Here is a 23,890-nt window from a genome sequence, read left to right on the forward strand (position 1 = left end):
AAATTAAGATATTATATTAGGTCATCTGTTTCTATGCCTCCACTGGTTCCTGTAAAGAACACAATTGTCACAGAAGGGTATTGTGAAGAGAAATTGGGATTATTCTGGTAAAGCACAGAATACAGTGCCTGACACAAAAAAAGTGTTCAATAAATGTTAATTTTTAGTATTCTTATTTTTCTTGTGACTAATAAATGTTTCTCCATGGGACTTATTATATCTTTCACTTTTTACACCTCATTGCCATAAAGACTTATCATGTATGTACTGCCTAATGGTAAGGTCATTTTTCTCTAACTGGGTGCATTTTCCATGTGTTTTGGTTTGCTAAAACTGCTAGAATGCAATATACGAGAAGTGGACAGGCTTTTAACAATGTGGATTTGTTACAAGTTACAATTCTAAGGTCATGAAAACGTTCAAATTAAGAAATCAAGGGAGGATACCTTCTCTAAAAAAAGGCTGCTTGTTCTAGTTTGCTAGCTGCCGGAATGCAATACACCAGAGACGGATTGGCTTTTAATAAAAGGGGATTTATTTTGTTGGTTCTTCAGAGGAAAGGCAGCTAACTTTCCACTGAGGTTCTTTCTTATGTGAAAGACACAAGATGGTCTCTGCTGGTCTTCTCCCCAGGCCCCTGGGTTCCAACAACTTTCCCCGGGGTGACTTCTCTCTGCATCTCCAAAGGCCTGGGCTGAGCTGCAAGTGATGAGATGAGGTATACTGAGCTGCTTGGGCTGTGCTATGTTGCTCTCTCTCATTTAAGCACCAGCCAATTAAATCAAACATCATTCATTGCAGCAGGCATGCCTCCTAGCCCACTGCAGATGTAATTAGCAACAGATGAGGTTCACGTACTATTGGCTCATGTCCACAGCATTAGGTATGCTCACCTGCCCAAGTTGACAACTGAATCTAACTAACACACTGCTGGTGTCTGAGACACTTTCACATGGGAAGGCACATGGCCTGCATCTGCTGGTCTTTCTCTCCCGGGTTTTCTGGCTTCAGTAGCTCTCTCAGCTTCTCTGAGTAAGTCCTTGTCTTTCAGCTTCTGTGGGGCTTCTTCCAGCTGTCTGGTTTTTTTTCTGGCTTTTATCCTCTCATAAAGGACTCCAGAAAAAGGATTAAGACCCACCTTAAATGGAATGGGCCACATCTCAATTGAAATAACCTAACCCAATCATCCCACCTACACTAGGTCTGCGCCCACAAGAATGGATTAAAAGAACATGGCCTTTCCTGGGGTACATAACAATTTCAAATTCAAGCACCATGCAAATGTCTTCTTTGTGTGCTCCTCAACCTGGTTCTTTATATCATTGCTTTTTTCTACTGAACTTTCATAACTTTACATTCAAGTCTTGTGTTTTTCTGACATAAGAACCTAATTGGGCAATTATTGTTCTTGCTTTTCTTTTCTGAGTAGAGAAGGCAATGTCCCTATTTATTTCTATACTCCACAACCAGGCCTTGAAGTTCATATACAATGAGCTCTTAATGAGCAGCTATTGAGTTAAATCAATAGTTACATTAAGATTAGGTCTTTCCACACATTTTAAAGTGCGTATTGAGGTAGAAATGATAGATTTTGTTTCTCTAGGAAACTACCAGAGTTCTAGACTCTCTTTTCCTCCATTCTAATTGCTAATTATATCAGATAAAAATGGTGACCCACCATCTTGGTTTGCCTGGCTCAGAGAGTTTCCTGGAATGTGATACTTTCAGGACTGAATCCAGGAAAGGTCTGGGCAAACTAGAATTGTGGCTCATCCAGAATAGATACCCTAAAGAAATTCATAGGTATTGTCTGATGATACATTCATAGAGAATAAAAGTATAATCTAAATGATCTCAGGCATCATTAGCAAAGTTTAGAAATACAACATAATTTAGTAATATTTAAAAAATTAGAATTATGTAAATATTCAAGCCATATATTCACACCACATAAAAGATTAATTAGTCACCTTTAGAACTGAGTGTAGTGCACATAGGAACAGAGAATACTTTTAAAGGTAAAATCAGTAACTGTGACAGTGTTTGATTATTTCACCCATGAGTTTGAAACTCTTCAATGGTTTCATCCACTGTTCTTAGCATACATTTCCAGAATCTTTACGTTGACTTATGAAGCCCTAAATGATTTGGCCCTTTCTTACTTTTTACTTTCTCCCCTTGCATCCTTGCTTCATGTGCAATAATCCCCCCCCCCCCCCCCACTTTTCTAAAGCTCCTTGTTTCTTTCTCCTAAGGGCTTTCACACAGGCAATTAACTCACTTGGAATACTCCTGCTTTTTTTGTTTGTTTGTTTGTTTCCTCACCTGGAAAACTCTTACATATCCTTCAGGTTTCATTTGAAATAGCTATTCCTCAGAGGTTACTTCTCTGGGATTCTATCTTGGCCAAAGTGCAGATCTTTTAACACATTTATGTTACGCTTGTAGCATGTATCAGAGTTGTACATATTTTTTCTGACTAATTATTTATCTCCCCTCCTGTAAAGTGTCATTCATGAAGGAATTCTGCCTGCTTAATTCACTACACTCTCACCCCTATGCTTAGCACAAAATAAGTGATTAACAAATAATTATAATAAATAAATAGGAGGAAGGGACTCTTCCACATCTTTTAATTTAGGAGTATTAATTCTCTCTTTCAGGAATCTTCACAAAAGAAATGATTATCGACCACAGAGTTGATAAAAAGTTTCAGCAATCTGTTTGCTTATTTGATGGTTTATTTGTTTATCTTTCCCAATATATCAGCATACTCTTTTATAAAAAGAAAAGGAGTAACTAACCAAATGCCCACGTTCATTAAGTTAAATGAAGGAGCCTAAGCAGAATTCTTAAGAGAAAGAAGTCAAGACAGAGAATCAATCAGAAAAATAAATATTGTACGGAGGTGTCCCAATGGCTAATAGTGAATAAGGTCCTATGGCAGTATGTAAATGATTTCATTAGATCTATGAAAGAAAATAACATTACAGGAAAAGATTAGCTAAATAGTCAACAAGATAAGCAATTATGTGGCAAAGATTTTTCAGCTTGCCTTTCTTCATGAAGGAGACATAACTTGAACTCATATTGAAGACTGTCCCTATTCAACTTGGGACATTATCATAATGTGTCGTCAGTGTACATTCATTTCTCTTCTAATTGCTTTCTCTCCTTTGTCATTTCCATATGGTCCCCTGGGGTCCCAGCTCTCACATGACACTGTAATCATTATCATGTGAATAGGTTGGCCTTCTTGAAAATGAGCGGACAGTGATTTTATTTCCCATAAACCTTTTAAATCTTTGATCTAGACTTTTTTTTTTTTCTCTTTTGAGCCCCTGGATGAATTTTTGAGTTCTCATAGCTTTATTTTTGTCCATGTCAATTCCAAGTAGGAACTTTTTTCAGTAATTAAATGATCTCTTTCATCTTAATATTAAAACTTTTTCTTTAAATTCAGTTTATAGTTTCTTCCCAATGCCAACACAATCTCATCTCAGATCATAAATCATGCAGTTATGAGAGGACTTATTTTTCCTGTCTGTGTCCTCCTGTTCTGCTCTACACCCAATATTTTTTGCTTCTGTAAAAGGAGATGGGACTGGGAGACAGAGGAGAAATAATCTGATGCTTAGCTCTTACCTGAGTGGTAGAAGGGTTTTTTTTGTGTTATAACCCTCTTATGGCAAATGTGCAATTGACAGATATTTGTTATAGTGTTAGTTTGTTAGCATAGCTGCAACAAATTACCATATACTAGTTGGTTTAAAAAACAGGAATTCATTTTTTCCCCACAACTTTGGAGGCTAAAAGTCCAAAATCATGGTGTTGGCAGCATTATGCTTTCTCTGAAATCTGTGACATTCTGGCAATGACTTGCTGGCAATCCATAACTCAGTCTCTGTTTCTGTGCTTTGGCCATCTGTCTCCTGCTGCTTCCTATTACTCCTGAGTCCAAATTTCCTTTGTTTATGGAACTCCAGCCATACTGGATTTTATAAGAACTTCTGTGGTATTGGATGAAGGTCCACCTTGATGCACTTTGGCCTCACCTTAACAGCATCTTCGAAGTTCCTATTTATATATGGGTTCACATCCACAGGACCAGGGGTTAGAACTTGACCATATGTTTGTGGGGGACATGATTCAATCCATGATGAGGGTTCTTTCTCTCCAATTGCAGACCCAATTGCATTTACTGTGAAATGGTATTACTTGCTGCAGTTGGCTGCTTTCCACTATTTCCTCAGCCCTGAGGTTCCCAAAAAGGTATCCACTTTCAACCCCCAGACAATTCTTTAAAAAAAAATTCCTAGATTGCTTTGGTTGCCCAATCCTTTATTTGGTCTTTGAAAATATATCCATTATATAGGATAATTCCTCTAATCCCTCTTTTCCTACTTCTTCTTTTTATATAAACACATATGCCATCATTTATTCCATTTGAGTTTTGTTCTATTCCTATATGTCATATACTTTTGGCCATCCCTGACAATGACATATATAGGATGCATTTTCTTAAATCAGATTGCCACATTTTAACAATATTTGAATTGATTTTCCTACCTTTATAAATAGAAAGTCACTTTTTGATATTTACTTTTGTTGTGTATAGCCTGGTTTGTGTAGTACAAAAAATTAAGATGTACTTAGGTATTTCTTCTAGTAAGGATAGCTAGAACTCACTCTCTACTTATTATTTCCATTCTCCTTCAATAGCAGGCTTTGTGAGTATATATTTTAAGTAAATGAATTTTTGGAAATAATTTACTCTGTTCTGAGTTTCAGATTGCAGTCTGTCAGAGACGTAATTTGAAAATGGACCACAGAATTTAATGGTGATTAAGCCACCAAAATAGTCCATACATTCAAATCATGTTATTATTTTTCTATATTGTACATGCTGCAAACTTTCTGGGGTTTAAAACTACAATAAATGATACATAATTGAATTTTATGATATTGCCTAAGCATAGGAGAAATAGGTTTCCAATTATTTTCTATACATTTTTCTAGACGATAAATTTCCAAATATACATAGCAAAACTGACCTTGATTAATCATTTGCAACATGTTATTCCTTTTTTGACCAGAGTCAGCAAAATAACAGTCATTAGTACTCTAAAAAAAAAGCAATGGATTCAAGCTTTTTATCATGTTTTCTATGAGAAGCATGGGTTCCCATAAACTCTCCTGATAAGTAGTTCATTATTGTAAAGGATATACTGCACTGCTAAATTAGCTTCAGATTTTTTCCATTGTTCTTCAACATCTTTTCAATTTGATTCACTAATAGGCAGTATCTATGCTTTTTCATTTAGCTATATTCTTACAGTCCAAATACATTTCTATTAGGAGTCATAGAAGTTATAAAATCAGGCTGCTGACAGCATGTTATTATGATGCCCCTTGTGTGATACATCTCCTCTTATCTTACCTCTTCTTATTGCTAATCAATGTATTACAGTCTTGAAATACATTCTCAAATTAGAAAACAATACACAACAGCAATAAACAGTAAAATAGATCTTGTAAGGCAATGATAAAATTAAATGTAACCCCATGGATTGGTCAACTTATCTAAATGTTTTTATATCAATTAGCTGATTAGAGGCGCACAAAAGCTTAATCATTTTAGGAACTAGTTCAAATATATTGCACCATATCATAAAGGGAAATGGCAGAAATACAGAGAAACATTTATATGAACTATATCCATTATTGAAATAGACCACTGTGTCTTAGGTAACAATCATGAAGCAAGAATAACAGAAGTAATTTATTTTAAAAAATTAATTTAAAGAGTATATATATTTTCACATCCAGAGGATCATAAAAGGAGAAAAATCCTGAAAGAGTAAATTCAAATCTAGAACCTGACTTTCTCAGCAAGGATAAATTACTTACAAAAATAGAGAATCCACTAGCAACTAGATTACGTTAAGGAAGAAATGACAATTTTATGGGCTCCTGCAACTAAGATATCTATGGATACACCTTTCATCCCAGGTGTTTAAACCATACCCCTAGATCTCTAACACTTTCACTTGACTATTCTCTGCATGTAACTTCTGTGAATGTGTGCATCATTCTCTTCTATTGAGCCCAACTGGACATATTGATGTGGAATAATGACACAAAAGGAACATCTTATATGATGAACTCAGGTTCTTAGAGGTTAAAAACTTCATTTCTTTCTTGTTTGCCAAAACAGTACTCCCATTGGAGACTCCTACTGGTTTAATTTAGTCATTGCTCTTCTGAATGGAATTGGGGATGTATGGATCCCTAAAGAAAGGTCAGTGTTAGTGCACTGTTATAACAAAGATGGCAATGGCTGCAAACCATTCGTGATATATATTTGTTAATTAGCATCACCCTGAAATAAGCTTGCAAAAATCATTAGAGGCATGAGAATCACATTCAGCATGCAAAATGTGCATTAACCCCCCAAAACATTTATCTATTGCATTATCCTGTGTGATACTGCCAACTTCTCTAAATGGGAAGCTGTGTGTTACAGCTATTAGGCAGAGACTCAATGGAAGTTTATTTCATATTTACATAAGACATTCAAAAATATTTGAACATTTCTGCTGCTTTGATTCCTTTTAAAGCCATGTGCCCAGATGACAACGGTATCTTCTCCCAGTGTGCTATCTGCTAAAGCAGGGGTTCGCAAACTTTTTTTGTATAGGACTAGATAATAAATATTGTCTACACTGCAGGTTGAATGGTCTCTGTCACAACTCCTCAACTTAGCAGTTATGGAGTGAAGGCAGCTATAAACTATATATAAACAAGGTGATGTGGTTGTACTCCAATAAAATTTTATTTAAATTTGAATTTCAAATATTTTCACATCAATGAATATAGTCACCTTTTTATTTTTTTCCTAACCATTTAAAAATATAAAAGCTATTCCTAGCTTGCAGAAAGTACAAATCCAGTGGTTTGGATTTGTCCCATGGTCCATAGTTTATAGATCCCTTTATTACAACACTGCCCTCAAGATTTCAAACATTTCATACATGAAAGGAAGAAAATAGGTTTAAATACAACTTGAAATACTTGACTTTAACTCTGATATTTTGTTATGAATTTCAGGTATTTTGTATGTATATCTGGGTAGCATTTTTTAAAAATATATTGCACACTCGTGTTTCTAGGTGTTTATCCAAGAAGAAATTGCTATGCTAGCAAATGTTGGCAAGTGTTTATTAAATGGTCAATAATTGATGTTGAATAAAAGTAATATATTCTAAAAAGTAAAAAAGAGATCATGCCAATACTTCATCTATCAACCCCTCATCTTTCATATGTCTATGATTTTAAAGCAAAAAAAGATTAATTACCTCTATGATTTTTTTTGTTATTTTTTTTATTGATTAACGGAAAAAAAGAAATTAACCGAACATTTAGAAATCATACCATTCTACATATGCAATCAGTAAATCTTAACATCATCACATAGATGTATGATCATCATTTCTTAGTACATTTGCATCAGTTTAGAAGAACAATCAACACAACAGAAAAAGATGTAGAATGTTAATAGAGAGAAAAAAATAAAAGTAATAATAGTGAGAACAAAACAAAACAAAAGAAAACAAAAACCTATAGTTCGGATGCACTTTCATTCAGTTTTTTAACATGATTACTTTACAATTAGGTATTATTGTGCTGTCCATTTTTGAGTTTTTGTATCTAGTCCTGTTGCACAGTCTGTATCCCATCAGCTCCAATTACCCATTATCTTACCCTGTTTCTAACTCCTGCTGAACTCTGTTACCAATGACATATTCCAAGTTTATTCTCGAATGTTGATTCACATGATTGGGACCATACAGTATTTGTCTGATAGTTTTTGGCTAGACTCACTAAGCATAATGTTCTCTAGGTCCATCCATGTTATTACATGCTTCATAATTTTATCCTGTCTTAAAACTGCATAATATTCCATCGTATGTATATACCACAGTTTGTTTAGCCACTCGTCTGTTGATGAAGATTTTGGCTGTTTCCATCTCTTTGCAATTGTAAATAACGCTGCTATAAACATTGGTGTGCAAATGTCCGTTTGAGTTTTTGCCCTTAATTCCTTTGAGTAGATTCCCAGCAATGGTATTGCTGGGTCGTATGGCAATTCTATATTCAGCTTTTTGAGGAACTGCCAAACTGCCTTCCACAGTGGTTGCACCATTTGACATTCCCACCAACAGTGGATAAGTGTGCCTCTTTACCCACATCCTCTCCAGCACTAGTCATTTTCTGTTTTGTTGATAATGGCCATTCTGGTGGGTGTGAGATGATATCTCATTGTGGTTTTGATTTGCATTTCTCTAACGGCCAGGAACATTGAGCATCTCTTCATGTGCCTTTTGGCCATTTGTATTTCCTCCTATGAGAGGTGTCTATTCAAGTATTTTTCCCATTTTGTAATTGGGTTGGCTGTCTTTTTGTTGTTGAGTTGAAAAATCTCTTTATAAATTCTGGATACTAGACCTTTGTCTGGTATGTCGTTTCCAAACATTGTTTCCCATTGTGTAGGTTGTCTTTCTACTTTCTTGATGAAGTTCTTTGATGCACAAAAGTGTTTAATTTTGAGGAGTTCCCATTTATTTATTTCCTTCTTCAGTGCTCTTGCTTTAGGTTTAAGGTCCATAAAACTGCCTCCAATTGTAAGATTCAAAAGATATCTCCGTAGATTTTCCTCTAACCGTTTTATGGTCTTAGACCTAATGTTTAGATCTGTGATCCATTTTGAGTTAACTTTTGTGTAGGGTGTGAGATATGGGTCTTCTTTCATTCTTTTGCACATGGATATCCAGTTCTCTAGGCACCATTTATTGAAGAGACTGCTCTGTCCCAGGTGAGTTGGCTTGACTGCCTTATCAAAGATCAAATGTCCATAGATGAGAGGGTCTATATCTGAGCACTCTATTCGATTCCATTGGTCGATATATCTATCTTTATGCCAATACCATGCTGTTTTGACCACTGTGGCTTCATAATATGCCTTAAAGTCAGGCAGTGCAAGACCTCCAGCTTCGTTTTTTTTCCTCAAGATGTTTTTAGCAATTCGGGGCACCCTGCCCTTCCAGATAAATTTGCTTATTGGTTTTTCTATTTCTGAAAAATAAGTTGTTGGGATTTTGATTGGTATTGCATTGAATCTGTAAATCAATTTAGGTAGGATTGACATCTTAACTATATTTAGTCTTCCAATCCATGAACACGGTATGTCCTTCCATCTATTTAGGTCTTCTGTGATTTCTTTTAGCAGTTTTTTGTAGTTTTCTTTATATAGGTTTTTTGTCTCTTTAGTTAAATTTATTCCTAGGTATTTTATTCTTTTAGTTGCAATTGTAAATGGGGTTCGTTTCTTGATTTCCCCCTCCGCTTGTTCATTGCTAGTGTATAGAAATGCTACAGATTTTTGAATGTTGATCTTGTAACCTGCTACTTTGCTGTACTCATTTATTAGCTTTAGTAGCTTTGTTGTGGATTTTCCGGGTTTTCGACGTATAGTATCATATCGTCTGCAAACAGTGATAGTTTTACTTCTTCCTTTCCAATTTTGATGCCTTGTATTTCTCTTTCTTGTCTAATTGCTCTGTCTAGAACCTCCAACACAATGCTGAATAATAGTGGTGATAGTGGACATCCTTATCTTGTTCCTGATCTTAGGGGGAAAGTTTTCAATTTTTCCCCATTGAGGATGATATTAGCTGTGGGTTTTTCATATATTCCCTCTATCATTTTAAGGAAGTTCCCTTTTATTCCTATCCTTTGAAGTGTTTTCAACAGGAAAGGATGTTGAATCTTGTCAAATGCCTTCTCTGCATCAATTGAGATGATCATGTGATTTTTCTGCTTTGATTTGTTGATATGGTGTATTACATTAATTGATTTTCTTATGTTGAACCATCCTTGCATACCTGGGATGAATCCTACTTGGTCATGATGTGTAATTCTTTTAATGTGTTGTTGGATACGATTTGCTAGAATTTTATTGAGGATTTTTGCATCTATAGTCATTAGAGAGATTGGCCTGTAGTTTTCTTTTTTTGTAATATCTTTGCCTGGTTTTGGTATGAGAGTGATGTTGGCTTCATGGAATGAATTAGGTAGTTTTCCCTCCACTTCGATTTTTTTGAAGAGTTTGTGGAGAGTTGGTACTAATTCTTTCTGGAATGTTTGATAGAATTCACATGTGAAGCCGTCTGATCCTGGACTTTTCTTTTTGGGAAGCTTTTGAATGTTGATTCAATTTCTTTACTTATGATTGGTTTGTTGAGGTCATCTATGTCTTCTTGAGTCAAAGTTGGTTTTTCATATCTTTCCAGGAACCTGTCCATTTCCTCTAAATTGTTGTATTTATTAGCGTAAAGTTGTTAATAGTATCCTGTTATTACCTCCTTTATTTCTGTGAGGTCAGTGCTTATGTCTCCTCTTCCATTTCTGATCTTATTTATTTGCATCCTCTCTCTTCTTCTTTTTGTCAATCTTGCTAAGGGCCCATCAATCTTATTGATTTTCTCGTAGAACCAACTTCTGGTCTTATTGATTTTTTCTATTGTTTTCATGTTTTCAATTTCATTTATTTCTGCTCTAATCTTTGTTATTTCTTTCCTTTTGCTTGCTTTGGGATTAGTTTGCTGTTCTTTCTCCAGTTCTTCCAAGTGGACAGTTAATTCCTGCATTTTTGCCTTTTCTTCTTTTCTGATATAGGCATTTAGGGCAATAAATTTCCCTCGTAGCGCTGCCTTTGCTGCGTCCCATAAGTTTTGATATGTTGTGTTTTCATTTTCATTCACCTCGAGGTATTTACTAATTTCTCTAGCAATTTCTTCTTTGACCCACTTGTTGTTTAGGAGTGTGTTGTTGAGCCTCCATGTATTTGTGAATTTTCTGGCACTCCACCTATTATTGATTTCCAACTTCATTCCTTTATGATCCGATAAAGTGTTGTGTATGATTTCAATCTTTTTAAATTTGTTAAGACTTGCTTTGTGACCCAGCGTATGGTCTATCTTTGAGAATGATCCATGAGCACTTGAGAAAAAGGTGTATCCTGCTGTTGTGGGATGTAATGTCCTATAAATGTCTGTTAAGTCTAGCTCCTTTATAGTAATATTCAGATTCTCTATTTCTTTATTGATCCTCTGTCTAGATGTTCTGTCCATTGATGAGAGTGGTGAATTGAAGTCTCCAACTATTATGGTATATGAGTCTATTTCCCTTTTCAGTGTTTGAATGTATTCCTCATGTATTTTGGGGCATTCTGGTTCAGTGCATAAATATTTATGATTGTTATATCTTCTTGTTTAATTGTTCCTTTTATTAGTATATAGTGTCCTTCTTTGTCTCTTTTAACTGTTGTACATTTGAAGTCTAATTTGTTGGATATTAGTATAGCCACTCCTGCTCTTTTCTGGTTGTTATTTGCATGAAATATCTTTTCCCAACCTTTCACTTTCAACCTATGTTTATCTCTGGGTCTAAGATGTGTTTCCTGTAGACAGTATATAGAAGGATCCTGTTTTTTAATCCATTCTGCCAATCTATGTCTTTTGATTGGGGAATTCAGTCCATTAACATTTAGTGTTATTACTGTTTGGATAATATTTTCTTCTACCATTTTGCCTTTTGTATTATATATATCATATCTGATTTTCCTTCTTTCTACACTCTTCTCCATACCTCTCTCTTCTGTCTTTTTGTATCTGACTCTAATGCTCCCTTTAGTATTTCTTGCAGAGCTGGTCTCTTGGTCACAAATTCTCTCAGTGACTTTTTGTCTGAGAATGTTTTAATTTCTCCCTCATTTTTGAAGGACAATTTTGCTGGATATAGGAGTCTTGGTTGGCAGTTTTTCTCTTTTAGTAATTTAAATATATCATCCCACTGTCTTCTAGCTTCCATGGTTTCTGCTGAGAAATCTACACATAGTCTTATTGGGTTTCCCTTGTATGTGATGGATTGTTTTTCTCTTGCTGCTTTCAAGATCGTCTCTTTCTCTTTGACCTCTGACATTCTAACTAGTAAGTGTCTTGGAGAATGCCTATTTGGGTCTAATCTCTTTGGGGTGCGCTGCACTTCTTAGATCTGTAATTTTAGGTCTTTCATAAGAGTTGGGAAATTTTCAGTGATAATTTCTTCCATTAGTTTTTCTCCTCCTTTTCCCTTCTCCTCTCCTTCTAGGACACCCACAACACATATATTTGTGTGGTTCATATTGTCCTTGAGTTCCCTGATAACCTGTTCAAATTTTTCCATTCTTTTCCTGATTGTTTCTGTTTCTTTTTGGAATTCAGATGTTCCATCCTCCAAATCACTAATTCTATCTTCTGTCTCTTTAAATCTATCATTGTAGGTATCCATTGTTTTTTCCATCTTTTCTACTTTATCCTTCACTTCCATAAGTTCTGTGATTTGTTTTTTCAGTTTTTCTATTTCTTCTTTATGTTCAGCCCATGTCTTCTTCATGTCCTCCCTCAATTTGTTGATTTCATTTTTGAAGAGGTTTTCCATTTCTGTTCGTATATTCAACATTAGTTGTCTCAGGTCTTGTATCTCATTTGAACTATTGGTTTGTTCCTTTGACTGGGCCATATCCTCAATCTTCTGAGCATGGACCATTCTCTTCAGCTGCTGGCGTCTGGGCATTTAGTCAGATTTCCCTGGGTGTTGGACCCAACAAGTTTGTAAGATTTTTCTGTGAAATCTCTGGGTTCTGTTTTTCTTATCCTGCCCAGTAGGTGGCGCTCGTGGCACATGTTTGTCTCACGTGTTTCGAAGGGATCCCCCTGGTCACCATTCTCCGCGGCCTGGGGATTTCTGATCCAATTCTCTCCGTTGGTTCGGGGGGCCGCGCGTGGTGGGGGCATCAGCCACCGCGGCTTGAGGGGTCCCTGTGGCTGGTCGCCAGCCGCAGCGGGCCTGGGGAATTCGCCACCGGACCAGGAAGTCATCCACGGGGGAGGGGCGTCGGTCACCAGCCACTGCGGCCTGTGGAATTCCCCACTAGACCAGGAAGCTGCCCGCAGGGGAGGGCCACCACGGCTTGGGTAGCCCTCAGATCCGAGACTCGTAGCTGGACCAGGAAGCTGCCCACAAAAGAGGAGCACCGGCCGCTTCGGCTTGGGAAACTTGCCTCTCCGAGACTCTCAGCCGGCCCGGGAAGGAGGGAGGGAGGAGCTCCGGCCGCCACAGCTGCCGCTGCTCGGGAAATCGCATGCCGCTTGGGGATCTCACCCCAGCTGAGTCTCGCAGTCAGACTAGCCAGTTCAGACTGGGGTACGCTGTGTGTCCATTCCCTGCCCTGGCCCTGGGAGCTGTTCTGCACTTTTTCAGTTCACCCAGTAGTTGCTTTGGAGGAGGAACTAAGACACACGTACCTTACTAAGCCGCCATCTTGGCCCCGCCCCCTATGTCTATGATTTTAAAGCAAAAAAAGATTAAATATAGAGCTAAATTTACATATTTAAAAATCATTTTAATTTTTCCTACTAAATTGTCAAATGATCATAGCTTTTCTTTATCATAAACTTCTTTTTTTCTTTTTATTAACTTTCTTTTTGGCTCTGAGCTTTAAAGAGTAGAATTGTTATATGATTTCAAAATTGAAAACTTTAGTTTTGCTGATATCAGCAGGAATTGTTTTGATTTTAAGTCTTTGCTCATTTTGCTTAGGATTTTTAGCTTTAAAAAATAGATTTGGAAGTAAACTACAGATGCAATAGACAAAATTACCATCCTTCACTTTTGCATTTTTCTCTCAGTACAAAAATTCCTATCCACTCTAAGTTTATACCTCATCTACCAATGATTGAATTCTCCTTTCTATTTGATACTGCAGTTCAGCCTACTCCAAAACTTTCTCTAAGTCATCAATTTTTTCTTTTATCTTATTTCTCTCCTCCTTGCACTCTTCTTCTTTCTAATTTTTTATTGAATATACAAGTTAAATTCATGTATTAGCTGTAGCCGATTGTTGGTATTTTTTTTGGATTTTCTATGTACACTTTCAAGTCATCTGTAAAATGAATATATTTATTTCTTCATTTCCAATCTTTGTATAGTTTAGAACCTTTAGTACAACACTTTACCAGATAGCACTAGCAGACAGCATTGTCTCACTGGAAGGAAAGCTTTCATTAATTCATTATAATACGATATTTGTTGTATTTCATTGTACTCTTTATCAGATTAAATAAGACCTCTTCCAGTTCCCAAGTTGCTGTGAGCTTTAAGATTATTATTAATTTATGAGTACATATCATGCAATATACATTTTTGTTGTATGGTTCTACGCAATTATATAAGTTTGTATATCCACCACCAAAATCAGAATACAGAACTCTTCATTAGTCAAAAAAACTCTCTTATGCTGTTCTCTTTGTAGTCAAAATCTTCCCTAGTCCCCATCAATAACTTAGTTCCAATAGACTACTTTTTCTAGAAACTTAAATTATGAAATCAGGCAGTAAAAACATTTTGAGACTGGTTACATTCAGTTAGTATAACACGTTGGAATTCATTCATGTTTTTGGATGTGTCACTAGTTTGCTCACTTTTATAATTTAGTAGTATTAAATTGTACAAATATGCCGCAGTTTGTTTAGACATTCATTTATTAATGAACATTTGTGTTGTTTCCAGTTTGGGTTGACTTTGATTAGACCTACTATAAATATTAATTTCCAGTTTTGAATATAAGTATTTTTTATTGCACTAATTTTAGTGCAGTGATTTTTAATGTACAACTAGTCTTGCATCCTAGAACAAGCCTCATTTAGTTGTGTTTTTACATATTTCTACGTTCTGTTATTCATATTTGGTTTGGATTTTTATATTTATAGTCATTAGAGAGCTCAAGTTTCCTTTTTTGCATGTTTCCTTTTTTGTAATGTCCTGAACAAGTTTTGATATCAGAGTTATGCCTGTCTTTGAAAATAGGTTTGTGAGAAAATGTATATTTTATTCTCTGGAAGAATTTGCTTAATTTAGTATTATTATTTTTTTCTTAAAAGATTAGGGAAATTCTCCAATCTAAATCTGGAGTTTTCTTTAAAAGAAACATCAGGGGAAAATATCAGGTTCAATATCTTCTTTCTCTTAGTATGGATTCATTTTCTATACTTTTTTATAATTGGTATTATACAGTATATACTCATTTCAGCATAATTATTGTGAAACAAAATTTTTGCACATATTGATAGCTTATTTCTTTTTTTATTTTGCTGTGAAGCATTCTGTGATATGGATGTGCCAAATTTTATTTATCCATTCATCTGTTGATGTAAATCTGGGTTGTCTGTGCTTTTTATAACAATTACAACTAAAGCTTCTATAGGCATCGGTGTACAAGTCTTTGTATGAGCATGTGCTTTTATTTATTTTGGGCAAATACCTGGGAGTATAGTAGCTAGATCATATGTAGTTGCAGGTTTAATGTTTAAGACTGTTTAACCATTTTCTGAAGTACTCATAATGCCAATAAAATATCCTTGCAAAACCTTTTTTAAGAACAAAATGTATTTAAGCTACAAGAGCTGGGTTTATTTTATTAGATTTATCATTGTAAATTTAATAGGAAACACAAATTGAAAAATAATTTAAATAACCCCATTAAAAAGCTAACCACCTGGCGGGCCGCGGTGGCTCAGTGGGCAAGAGTGCTTGCCTGCTATGCCGGAGGACCGCGGTTCGATTCCCGGCCCCAGCCCATGTAAGAAACAAACAAACAAACAAAATATAATAAAACAAGAAAATGTTTAAAGATGTCTCCCTTTCTTCCTCCCTTCCTTCCTTCCATCCTTCCTTCCTTCTCTCTGTCTTTCCTTCCTTTCCTCCCTCTCTCTTTAAAAAAAAAAAAAAAAAAAAAAGCTAACCACATATTTACAATATGGGGTATTCTACAGGTCAATCAAGTGAAATGTGGAGTCCATATTTGGGTGAAGATTTGAACAAACCAACTGTACAAAGACATTTTCAAGATAGCTGGGGAAATTTGAATTTGGATGGACTATTAGAAGATATTAAGGAATTATATTGAATTACTCTATATGAAAATGGCATCACAATTAATTGGGAAATGCACATTTTTAAAGAGATGCCTATGGATTATGTAAAGGTGAAATTAAGAGATGTATTATTTGTTTAAAATATGTCAGAAACATGTAAAAAGCAATAGGAGGAATAGATTAAACAATTCTGATAGATATTGTTAATTGCTGTGCTTGGGTAATGAGTATGTAAGAATTTATAACACTATGCTATCAACTTACATATATTTGGAAATTTCATACTAAAAATGAAAAAAAAAATAAAGTTAAGAGGGTACTTAAAATCACACTATCTTACTGATAGAGCCTTGTTTAAATCACTTTAGAGATATCCCCAGCATGCTTATCCCCTACTCTCCTTCTCTGGAAGTTTACTCACATCAACTCCACACTTGTTTTGGAAAAGACCCTCCTCATCTCTGGTCATCCTTGACATTGGATCCTGTTACAGACCAGCACCAATCAATGCTACAGGACTGGAGCAATGGTTTAAAAGTTCTAAAGAAAAATGGTTTCTAATTTGAATCCTGCTTCCCAGCAAACAATATGCATCAAATGTGAGAAAAATATAGTCATTTATAGAACTGTTAAGATTAATAAATCTTATGTCCCGTAATTCCACTCAAAGGAAGTAACTCGGAAGTCAAGAATGAGGAGTGTGTAGTAAATGAGAAATAAATGTATTTAGCTCATTTGTGAGAAAAATAAGGAAAGCAGCAGAACTGAAAGGCAAGTGGGCCAATATTAGAGCAAAAAATTCATAAGTAAGGGAATGTCCTTCCTGAAGATTAGAATGGATTCTGAAAATCAAACAAAGTTTTGCGAGCATGAGAAAGAAGAAATACAATCCAAAGTCCAACAAGTAATTAAAAAGGCAACTGGAGATTCCAGGAATAAACAAAACCAAACAAAAATCCTACACAGAAACATCAGCTATAAATGAAACTGGCTCTGAGCGATTAGTGGGATTTAAAAAGAAAATCTACTTGACCTTGCTTCCAGGAACTTTCTCTTTAGAATTACAGAGGGCCAAACACACACAGATACTCAGTAATTGGATCTGCAGTAAATAATATGTATGTAGACATATATATTAAATATAATGTATTGCTATTCAAGTTTTAGATAAAAAATGTAAGGCACAGAGGATTTAATTATGATTAAAAATGATATATGTTGTTAACGAAAGGTAAGATCAGCATGCATCAGAAATTATGTAGAAAGGGAAAAGTTGAAGAGGAGAGGAAGAGGAATGGTAAAAATTCGGATCTTATTTTAAAAAGGAGAGATAATAGTCACTGTTCTATGGTGATAAAGCAAGATAGGCATATTTAAGCTTATTTAAAGGTAAAAAATAGCCAGCTAAGGTATTAAAAATAATGATGCAATTAGCATAAAGCGGGAGAACTTATTGAAGGCATGGAGATATTAGTTAGTTCTTCATTTCTCATTACTATTAGGTCAATGTGTAACGAGTGGAGTTAACTAAGAAATAGCAATTCAGGCTGATCATTTGAAATATGAAAATAATCTCCAGAAAAATGTTAGAACAAAAATTACTACTCTGAGGAGCAGTAATAAGGGTGACAGAATTTAAAGACATTTTCTTTTAACTTAAACTCTTCTCCATTATATTGTTTAACTGTGTGAAAATCTAAACTGATACCAACAAAATTGCGAGCACATGTACACATAATAACAATGACAACCATCACAACTAAAGCAACAACAAACGACTTTTACAATTCCAAAGCAGCTAATGTTTATTTGGTGAGGATGTTAGGATACCAAGGCCAATGTTTTAAGAAATGTACACATGTACAAGAAAGCCAGCATCTGAACTAAAAGTTATAAGACCTTAATTCATGTCCTTCAGGCTAATTGCATATTCAAAAAACACTGAAAAAATGTAATAAAAGGGAATATTTTACAAGAGAGTGAAATGGTATAGATATATTTTGTAATTTTGCATGGATTTGGACATTATTAATTTAGAAATCTAATACTTAAACTGTGAGGATTACCAGTGAGGATTACTGTTAAATTATTATGCTCCACTAGATCTATATAAATGATGTGTAGTGTATAAGGTGGTGTGGTAGTTAGATTCAGTTGTCAACTTGGCCAGGTGAAGGCACCTAGTTTGTTGCTGCGGACATGAGCCAATGGTACGTGAACCTCATCTGTTTGCTGATTTACATCTGCAGTCAGCTAGGAGGCATGCCTTCTGCAGCGAATGACATTTGACTTAATTGGCTGGTGCTTAAATGAGAGAGTGTAACATAGCACAGCCCAAGCAGCTCGGCATACCTCATCTCAGCACTCACTGCTCAGCCCAGGCCATTGGAGATGCAGAAAGGAATCACCCTGGGGAAAGTTGTTGGAACCCAGAGGCCTGGAGAGAAGGCCAGCAGAGATCACCCTGTGCCTTCCCACATAAGAAAGAACCTCAGATGAAAGTTAGCTGCCTTTCTTCTGAAGAACTAATGAAATAAATCCCCTTTTATTAAAAGCCAATCTGTCTCTGGGGTGTTGCATTCCAGCAGCTAGCAAACTAGAACAGGTGTGTATAACCAGAAACTGGCAGGATGTAGTGTTTGTATCTTCTGCTTACAGGAATAACTGGGACCATATTCACTTACTTCAAATTGGGCACTAAAAAAAAAAAAAACAAAAAACAATGAAGCAATTAGCTTTTACTATTGTCCTACTGGTTTACTGTTGGTTAAGATTCTGTAAAAATTTATTTTTATTAGAACCTAAGAGTAGGTTATCATCAATAATAAGACAGAAAGCATATACAATTAAGCCAATTTGTAACAATTTGTAACATTCTTTATAATGTAAGAATACTAAGTTCTTATCTTAGCTGGTAATTCAAAAGCACTCTACAATTAAAAGTAGAATGATCAAGAATCCCTTTCATATTCTCTTCACTCTTACTTTGTAATTCAATTATTTCCCTTAAAATGACAAAATGTTTTTCAGTAGATGAAAGAGTTGCAACTAAAGCTGAATGGCATGGTTTGTTGTGCTATTCCCAATAGAAATTTTGTTTCACTAAACAAAAGTGATATTGGAGGAATTACATAGGAATTGGAAAGGAATGCTTTCTAGGAAATGTCCTTAAATTTGCATTATATGAGAAATTACTTTAAAGAGAATTATCTTTTGAATTACAACACGTTCAAACTCTATGGCAGCTAACATCTATTAAGAATGCTCTTAGAGATATTCGCTGTGTGGTTTGTGTATCGATTTGACTTCAGTTGGCTCTGAAGTTAATTTGGCATTAATTTAGCGCAACTCTAAAGATAGTAACTAATTTGGATGAAACTTCATAGTATTCAAAATTATTATTCTAACCTTAGTAGATTGTCATAATTATATTTTCAGCATGGAAAGTTAGTTTTGCATGGGATCACATTCTTAATTGAAACGTATGATTAAAAAAAACAATTGAGGAATTGTACCAAAGTACTGGAAGCATCCTTGGTAGAGACACTTTGAAAGATGATCTAACTGAATCCTAGAAAGCAGAATTAGAGTTATGTATCTTCATTGTTTTTCCTATAAAATAAATCCAAATGAACTCAAAGTAGAACAATTACTATGTATATTGGAATACTTTTAAATTTCCAGCAGACTGATATAATTTAGTGTACAAGGTTTGTTGGAAAAGATTACCATGACATTTAAGGATCCCTATGCAGTTGAAATGTCTAAATACAAACTATTAAATTAGAAAATATTTGTAATAATATTTCTGAAGTTATTTGCTTTGAATTTTAATGTTCTTAAAATTGATTTGTCAGCAAGCAAAGAAACTAAATGTTTCAAAGTTAAGTTTTTAAATAAGCTTAAACTGAAGAAAATTCTCTAAGGTAAAACTGAAAAGAAAATACTGTCACATAATGGTGTTTCTGTGTAGCCTCATTAGAATCAATATATTTAAAAAATAAATATTACTAGAGAATAAAACAGCAAAAATTTTACTTAAGATTATTGCCTTATTATTTTGTTCCCTGGTGACAGATGATTTCTGTACTTCATTGGATTAGCATAAAATTTAACCTGCAGTGCATGTAAAAGCAGCAAAGGGAGGCTTCTCTTCTGGTCCAAATGCCAAGGCCTTCTCTCTTGCTTTTCCCTTTACTAGTCCTCTGCTGCCACTTCTCTTCAGTATCTTCAACTCCTCACTTCCATCTACTCTGTGCTTAGTGCCACTTTATCACAACAGCTCTCTCTGACTACTTGCTGAAATAGCTCAAACATCCAAACACCCCCAGTCTATTTCCTTAGCCTGCTTTAGTTTTTCCCAAAGTAGATATCATTGCATATATACTAAATTTTGGTTTTACTCTTATAGAACATGAGCTCCATGAGTGCAGATTCGGTCTCTTTTTTTTGATACTCTCTTGCCAGCTCTTGGAACAATGACTGGCATCTAGTCATTGCTCTAAAAATATATTTTTTTGAGTGGAAAAGATAGAAAAAAGAGAGAGAGGAAGGAAAAGAGTAAAGGAGGAAGAGAGGAAGAGAGAAAGAGCAGGGTGTTTCAAGGAAAGGAAAGAGGGAAGGAAGGAAGGAAAAGAGGTAAGTTTGACTTTTTTCTTTGTTTCTGAAAATAACTTCTGATAAATATTGATATAGGGTTGATAATAGAAGAAGTTTTCAATCTACATTCAATTAACTTAAGATATTTTGGAAGCCAGAGGCAAAATTTAGGCTTCAAAACCTCAAGTAAGTCTTTCTTTCAGTATGTTCTGATATTTTGCCCCAATACTTAATTTTTGGATTTTTCCTGTGACCTAAATCACTTTTTTGATTAAGTTTCAAATATTTTTCTTTATTCATGATTCTCTGAATTAGCTTACACAGTACTGCAATTTTGGGGTCTGGGAATTTAGCTTCTTCTCGGATTTGTCTTCCAAAAGCTATAATCAGCTTCTCCCAAACCCCTACCTTGTAATTCTGAGCCCATTTCCTTAGAATCATATCAAGTTTATTTTGACCACAGTTTAACTATATTTCAGTATATAATTTTCTACAAGATCTTGATGCAACATTCTTTCCAACTTCCTGTTATTCTCTTTTATTTTCTTCTCCATTTCTGATTTATTTTCTACAGTCTGATTTTATTACTACTACTACATTTATTAGTAAATTTTATAATGGTAATATTGATAATGACAAACAGATGTGTAGTATTTATAATGTATGAGTCATTGTTCTAAGTACTTTTGAGAGTTAAGTAGTTTAATAACCCTATAGACCCTTTGCCAAAGTTACTATTAATATCAGTAATTTATAGATGAGGAAATTGTGTCATAGTTCTTTCAATTACCTTGCTGATCTCATTGCTAGGGGTGATAAAGTATTCAAACCCCATACTCTGGCACCTAAGTCTAGAATCTTAATTGTTAGACTGAAACATCTTTCTTAATAGTGCATTCTAATACCTTGGATGGAATTCTCTTCCATTTTTTGGTTTACCCCATGAAACTGGCATTTCAAAATAGATATCCTAGGGTGGTTCGATGGTGGCTCAGTGGTAGAAATCTTGCCTGCCTTGCCGGATTCAATTACTGAATTCAATTACCCAATTAATTGGGTTCAATTACTGGTTCCAGTCCATGCAAAAAAAAATTATTAAAAATAGATATTTATAGATTTTTTTCAACTTTTACATTTTGATTGATACTGTTTTCTAGAATATATAGGATTAAACAATTTTTTGAATTTTATTAAAATTTCATATAAATTCCAAAATGATTAGCTTTAGTAAATAAAGCCATCTTTGAAGATTTTCTTTCATCATCTGATTTTTTTGTATTCCTGTCCATCACTACGTTTGCTATAAAGCCCTTCAGCAATCAAGAGGAATTCCGATCCTTCTTTCATAAACTTTGCATTATTTTCCCACCTAGTGTAGTTTTGAACACATCCAGTAAGAATGTGTTTGACATGAATGTTTAAGGTGTATTATCAATTTATTTAACAAAATTGCAAGCCAAAGAGCTGGAAGCTTTTTGACGCAAAACCTGGAAGCTACAAATATAAAAAATTCAAATAAAAACCTGAAATACTGTTCTACCCATCACCTATTTCTCAATTGATACCACCCTTACCCATTTCTAATTCCAGTTAAATTTCCAATCTTCTAAAGATTCATTTCTCCTCTGGAAGATAGTCATTCTGATATTGAGATTTTATATAATATTTCTAATAAAGTTCTCTCCTTTTCGCTTTTGTTTTGCAAAGCAGCCAAAGCACAGAGTTCCACTAAATAGACAGCGCTCCATGAAGGGCATCGCATAGTGCCATATTTGCAACAACCAAGTTGGGATGTGTGATCTGGATGTGAAATTGAACCTGCTTTCCTGGCCTTGGTCTGATATCCCAGAAGGGCAAAGTATAAGTATTTGATGATGAACAAGAAGACTCTCAGATATGCCAACTTTGCACAAAGCAGACTAAGGTAGGGCAGGGTAGAGAGAGAATGTAGATGGAGAGAAAAAAAAAAACCTACAGCTGCCTCTCTTTATCATTTGAGGATAAAATTCTATAGACATTTGAATTTTCCCACATGGAACACAGAATTGCTGTGAAAAAGAGATTAAAAGTTTAAATAAATCATTGCCCATGAAATCTAACAATATGGTCTCTGTATCGAAAGGCCCCGGAGCAGATCTGCAATGCTCAAAGAAGAAATGATCCACGACAGGAAGAGATCAGTTTTGATCTACAGAGTTTATGCAAGAAAAACAAGCATTCTTCAGGAAATGAAGATTACATTGCTAGTGGACAACAAGGTAAAACATAAGAAAAGAAAGAAAATGGAAAGAGAGTAAAGGAGAACATAGGAGACGAGTGAAAGAGAGGGGATGGAAGGAGAGGACTTACTGATAACATCAGAATGAGTTTGCAAATAGGGCCAAGTAAATAGTGAACAAAATGGAAAAGAAAATAAAGAGTAGTAAAATCTAGAAAGCAATAATGAACATGAAACAGAAAATGAAAACAAATTTCATTCCTTAAAAGGACACTACTTGACTCTTGGAAAACATGATTAAAACAGAACAATACCAATATAGTTTTGTTTTGCTTTTTAATTTGCTAGATTTCATTGAAAAAAAAAAAAAGCAAAAATTCTGAGCACACAGACTAAAGAATATCCATGGGGGAAAACCTAAATCCTCAAAGTTCAGATTAGATTATAAAAATCTCAGCAGAATAAAATGTCACATAGATTTTATTTTCAGTTCAGACTAGTTTCCTAGAGGTGCCATAACAAATTCCCATAAATGGGATGGTTTAACAATAGAAATGCATTCTCTCATAATTTTGGAGACCATATATTTGAAAGCCAGGTACTGACAGAGCCATGTTCTCTGCTAAAACTGCAGGGGAAAATCCTTCCTTGCCTCTTCTAGCTATGGTGGCTCCAGGAATTCCTGTGTTTGTGGTGCATAACTCCATTTTCTACCTTCATCTTCACATGACCGTCAGTCATATGTCTTTGTCTTCCCTCTGTGTGTTTCTTTTAAGGGCACTTGTTGGAGCTAGTTCTACCCAGATAATCCAGAATAACCTCATGTCCACATCACTAACTTAAATAGCTCTGCAAAGACCCTTTTTCTTAATACATTCACATTCACAGTTTATGGGAGTTGTACATATCTTTTGGAAGGGTAATTATTCAACTCATTATACCAACCAAAATTTCATCTAAGTTGAAACATAACAGAAGATATGTTGAAATACGCAAATGTGAATGGATTTTTAGTGTCCATGGATCCTTGAGGAAAACA

Source organism: Tamandua tetradactyla, chromosome 4, assembly GCF_023851605.1.
Source record: "Tamandua tetradactyla isolate mTamTet1 chromosome 4, mTamTet1.pri, whole genome shotgun sequence".
NCBI lineage: Eukaryota > Metazoa > Chordata > Mammalia > Pilosa > Myrmecophagidae > Tamandua > Tamandua tetradactyla.